The sequence below is a fragment of the Anopheles gambiae genome, chromosome X (assembly GCF_943734735.2).
Source record: "Anopheles gambiae chromosome X, idAnoGambNW_F1_1, whole genome shotgun sequence".
Classification (NCBI taxonomy): domain Eukaryota; kingdom Metazoa; phylum Arthropoda; class Insecta; order Diptera; family Culicidae; genus Anopheles; species Anopheles gambiae.
The window spans coordinates 27,103,939-27,109,476 of NC_064600.1; the positions used below are offsets into that span (position 1 = coordinate 27,103,939).

General features: G+C 54.4%; 1 non-coding gene across 1 annotated transcript; it reads right to left on the reverse strand.

The window, feature by feature from the left end:
• Positions 1-5,157: 5,157 nt before the first annotated feature.
• LOC133395050 (5.8S ribosomal RNA) lies at positions 5,158-5,315 on the reverse strand. Its single transcript, XR_009767153.1, has one exon. It is a non-coding gene; the product is annotated as a 5.8S ribosomal RNA (ribosomal RNA).
• Between the last annotated feature and the right edge of the window lie 223 nt (positions 5,316-5,538).

The window sequence follows — 5,538 nt, forward strand, 5'->3', positions numbered from 1 at the left end:
AAAGTGCCTGCATCCAGTAGCTGCTAATAGCTTTTAGCAAAAACTTCCGGAAAAGCCAGAATTGCCGCAGCTGCTGCCATATTCGGAATGTTGTCGTCCCCCGGAGCTTTCTTGGGGTTGAGTGAGCGGGCAATCTCCTTCAATTCTTCCGCCAACTCCTCCTCCGAGACCGGATCCTGTGGATCCCCACCTACTTCCGTCTCGGGCCACTCCATCGGGGGACGATCGGGAAAGAGCTCATTCACGATGAACTGGAGCTTATTGGCATCCCGTTCCATCGGAACCCGAGCTCCTTCCCACTGCTGCTTGCGGATTTTTTACGCAGGGCCAAAGCCGTGCGGTTCCAATTGTTCCGGCAGATCCTGCTTGTGTTGGTCCTTGCTGAGCTTGATGGCCCGTCCCAGGGCAGCGCGTGCGTCCGACTTTATTTGACGCGCATTTGGCTACCTTTTTTTTTTTTTTTTTTTGTTAACGAAGAGTGAGCATATTCCATCCCCCTCTCCGACTCACCCAACTCGGCCGGTACGCTTGTGGTGCGTATTACTTCATGCGGAGTCGTGTGTGCGGTTGCACCCTGGGTCACGACGCATCTTCTGCGGCGATCTGGTCTGCTGATTCTGCTTATTACGGTGCTTTCCGTGGTGCGACGCGGTCCCTTTGGTCCTATCGCCCACACTTCGGGTGGGCAATGGGGGGGTCTGCATCGTTGGTCACCACTCCAAGCTCGTAAGGCAGTTCTCCTGGAACAAAATTTTGACAGAGAAAAACAAGAAAAAGGAGAAAGAGATAGAAGAAAGCTGAAAATAGAGTAGAGAAAAGAAAAAAGAAAGCTGAAAGAAACGAAAAGAAAGAGATAAAAGATTAGTAACTTTCCAGCTTACGGTGGCCCTTGCGGCGCGGGTTGTTGCCGTGCCGCAGGGCCCGAGGGACCACCATTTGCGTCCCTCGCCCGCCGTCTGGCCCGCCTGCGTCGCCTTGCCGTTGGTGGACGCTCAACATCCCATCTCGCTTGGAGAGTGGAGAAGATTGTTCTGGCGGCGGCGCGGACGGCCTCCCACGTATCGCTGCGGGCGCACATTTCCGAGACGATGTTATCCATTGTTACTCGGGAATGGCACCGCTGCTGCATCTCGTTCCGGATCCGATCGAACCGTGGACAGTGGAACAGCACGTGTTCAACGTCTTCCACGGCGTCCCCACATTCGGGGCAGTTGGGCGAGCCTTCCAGGATGCCTTTCTCGACGAAATAGGAGCGCAAGAACCCGTGCCCCGTGAGGAGCTGGGTGAGGAAAAAGTCGACTTCCCCATGCTTGCGGCTGACCCAGAGATTAATGTCTGGAATCAGCCTCCTCGTCTTCAGTCCTGGTGCTCCTGGTTGCCCTGCACCCGTTGTCCACTGGACCTGCCAGCGCCTCATCGTCTCCTCCCGTTGCCGTTTCCGTTTGTCCGATTGAACACCACCACTCGCTGCCTTTTCGTCGTGGCAGCGGATATCCTCCTGCATGAGGAGGACTAACGGGGTGGTGTTGGCGACAACGCAAGCGGCATCATAAGACACGGTCTGGAAGGCGCTGGCGACTCGGAGAGCCCCCGGTCGATGCGCCCTTTGGACCGATTTGCGATGGGTCTCCTTGTCGAGCACCCATCGCCCCCAGGTGGCAACTCCGTATCGGATGATACTGTTGCCGACGTTTACGAGCTGTCTCCTACTGCGGCTCTTTGGACCACGCTTATTCGGCATTAGGCAGGTCAAGGCGTTCGTAATCCGTGAAGCCTTATTGACCACCTTCTCCAGATGCCGGCTGTGGTGCTGTTTGCGGCAGAGGTCCACTCCCAGGTACTTCAGCGTTTCCGTGGATTGGATCGAGTGACCGCCCGCATGAAGCTCTGCGAGCTGCGGGACATGATGGGTACAAAAGATCATGAACCCGGTCTTTTGGTGGGCAAGTTCCAAACCGACTCCTTGCAGCCACCGCTCGATCCTCTCAAGGTTAGCCGTTGCTAAAGCGCTGACCTGTTCCGTGGTCCTTCCCAAAAATGTGAAGGCCACGTCGTCAGCAAACCCGATGATGTCCGCTCGTAGTCCCTCGAGCGGCAAGCGGAGTAGGTCGTCGTACATGACGTTCCAAAGTGTTGGTCCTAGAACCGAACCCTGAGGAACGCCAGCAGATACAGTCCTCGACACTACTCCTTCATCCGTATCATAGTGGAGCGTTCGGCCAATGAAATAGTTCCGCAGCAACGCCTGCAAATAAGGCGGAGTGTTTTTACGCTGCAGAGCTTGGCCGATCGCTGTCCAGTTTGCCGAGTTGAAGGCATTCCGGACGTCGACCGTTACCACCGCACAGAGACGATCTCCCTTTCGCTTCTTGTCTAGAGCGACTTTCCCGTTGTTCATCACCCGAGTGATGGCATCAACGGTTGAACGCCCTTTACGAAAACCGTATTGGGCGTCCGAAAGTCCCCCGGTCGACTCCAGATGGGTTGTCAGCCTCCGCTGAATCAACCGCTCTAAAATTTTCCCCAGCACACTCAGCAAACAAATTGGCCGGTACGACGAGGGCTCCCCAGGTGGTTTCCCCGACTTGGTAAGCAGCACCAGCTGTTGCCGCTTCCATGCGTCGGGGAAAGTGCCTGCCTCCAGTAGCTGCTTATAGCGCATTTGGCTACCTTAAGAGAGTCATAGTTACTCCCGCCGTTTACCCGCGCTTGCTTGAATTTCTTCACGTTGACATTCAGAGCACTGGGCAGAAATCACATTGTGTCAACACCCACCCGGGGCCATCACAATGCTTTGTTTTAATTAGACAGTCGGATTCCCTCAGCCGTGCCAGTTCTGAATTGGCTGTTTGCTGTGCGACCGCGGGCACGGGCCAGCCTACCTTGCGGCAGGTGGAGCACCGGTCCCAGCTGGTCGCACTCAGCCTTCAGAGCCAATCCTTGTCCCGAAGTTACGGATCCAGTTTGCCGACTTCCCTTACCTACATTGATCTATCGACTAGAGACTCTGCACCTTGGAGACCTGCTGCGGATTCGGTACAATCTGTTGAGAGTGTGCGTTATTACCATATAAAGTGTGCCCCAGTCTTCGATTTTCACGGTCCAAGAAGAGTGCATCGACACGGCAGTTGCGGCGGCCGTGCTCTACCAGACCGGTCCAACCATATCTCTCTGTGAGTGACTTCCATGGTCGGTGTGGCTGTAAAACAGAAAAGAAAACTCTTCCGATGCCTCTCGTTGGCTTCTCGAAGAAAAGGATTCATGTTGCCATGAAGCTACACACTAACCGATCGGGTGTGGACAAGCTAAACCCTACTAGGCTGGCGCAAACGGGTACTCAACAGGCTCCGGAATGGTAACCGGATTCCCTTTCGCCGACTGATGGGCTACGACTGGATTCCCATGCGGCTTAGGATTGGCTAACTCGTGTTCAACTGCTGTTGACACGAATCCCTTCTCCACTTCAGTCATCCAAGAGCTCGTTCGAATATTTGCTACTACCACCAAGATCTGTGCCAGTGGCGGCTCCATGCCGGCTTGCGCCAAACACTTCGACGCGCACCACCGTACCCTCCTACTCACTGGGGTCTCATCGCAGGGTGGTTAAGCCCCCGATGCGCCATACCGCCAGCGGCAATGTATAGGCAAACGACTTGAGCGCCATCCATTTTAAGGGCTAATTGCTTCGGCAGGTGAGTTGTTACACACTCCTTAGCGGATGACGACTTCCATGTTCACCGTCCTGCTGTCTTTAGCAATCAACACCTTTCATGGTATCTAGGGTGCGTCGTTTATTTGGGCGCCGTAACATTGCGTTTGATTCATCCCACAGCACCAGTTCTGCTTACCAAAACTTGGCCCACTAGGCACACCGATATCTAGCCGGGATCGCCACCACTTAAGGGGCACCCCGTCCGATCGTCGGTTGTAGAAAGGGTGGCGATCAGTAAAGAATGCCACCCAGTACCGTACCCATTTATAGTTTGAGAATAGGTTAAGATCATTTCGAACCTAAGGCCTCTAATCATTCGCTTTAACAGATAAGAATAAGGTTCGAAACGCTACGTGCACCAGCTATCCTGAGGGAAACTTCGGAGGGAACCAGCTACTAGATGGTTCGATTGGTCTTTCGCCCCTATGCCCAACTCTGACAATCGATTTGCACGTCAGAATTGCTTCGGTCCTCCATCAGGGTTTCCCCTGACTTCAACCTGATCAGGCATAGTTCACCATCTTTCGGGTCGCATCCTGCGCACTCCGGGGATGCCCGCTGGGTGTGCAAGCACACGCCGTATCGGGACACCCTGGGATGGAGGGGTCCGACGAAGGCTTGCGCCAGTGCCGAACCCGTAATCCCGCAACTCGAGTTGTCTTCGCCTTTGGGTGTATCGAACCGGGACACACGCGGACGTGGCCACCGACCCATTGGCTTGCGCGCAAGATAGACTTCTTGGTCCGTGTTTCAAGACGGGTCCCGGAGGTGCCTCAATGCATGATGCATCATCGCCGAACGAAGGATTCGCGCGCCTTTCGGAGAAGACAGCGGTACTACCCCTCTCGTTAGAATCCATCACCCTTCCAGCAGCACACCAGAGCTCGGTCGGACCCATTCGCCTTCCAGAAGGACTGCGCGGAGATCCCCGGTCAGTGTAGAGCAGCTACCCTACCCTTACAGAGGGACCGTCCACCACGAGCTAGGGGCAAGCTAGGACATCACTTGAGGCCTACGTGGTATAACCGAGACGTAAGTATTACAGCTACGCCCGTGCCGTGGGTTGATGCTTGTATATGTAGGGCTAACTTAGCGTGGTAGCGTAACGCCGTGTATGGGCCACATGAGTTACAGCGACTTAGCTTTCCGAATCCCTAGACGAGCCGACTTTAGCCTGGAGAGTAGACTGCCGGTGGCCATCGGGAACGACGTAGCATTAGTTCGAACCATGCGGCTTGACACACACCACAAGCCCTACGCATCAAACACCACCAACACGAAACGCATCCAACATACGCTCGAGAGTGTCTTTTTTCAACGCCCGAGGACCCGCAGACGGGGACCAAGCACGTCATTATGCACAGCGACCGCCCAGTGCGTCGGATGACCCGAGCACCTTCGCGGACGGCCACTGTAGTTAACTAAATGAGACTTTGGTAATTAGTAGGCACTCAAGAATGTGTGCATCGGTCGGGATTAAACGTCCGATGTGCCATATGCGTTCAACTTATCAATGTTCATGTGTCCTGCAGTTCACATTATGACGCGCATTTAGCTGCGGTCTTCATCGATCCATGAGCCGAGTGATCCCCTGCCTAGGGTTTAAAGAGTGCCTTTCGGCGCCGAGTGGCGTAACCGCGTTCAAAGTTTGGTATGCAACACACTCGACCTGCAACAATGGGTTACTCAAACTTGTACAAGTACAAGTGTTGTCTCTTACGAGACGTCTTGATATGCTCTCTACAAAAGCGTACGCTAATGCAGGTACAAATTAATGTACGTCCCAGATAGTGACGATCTCTGGGAGGAAGAACCGTAAGGAACTC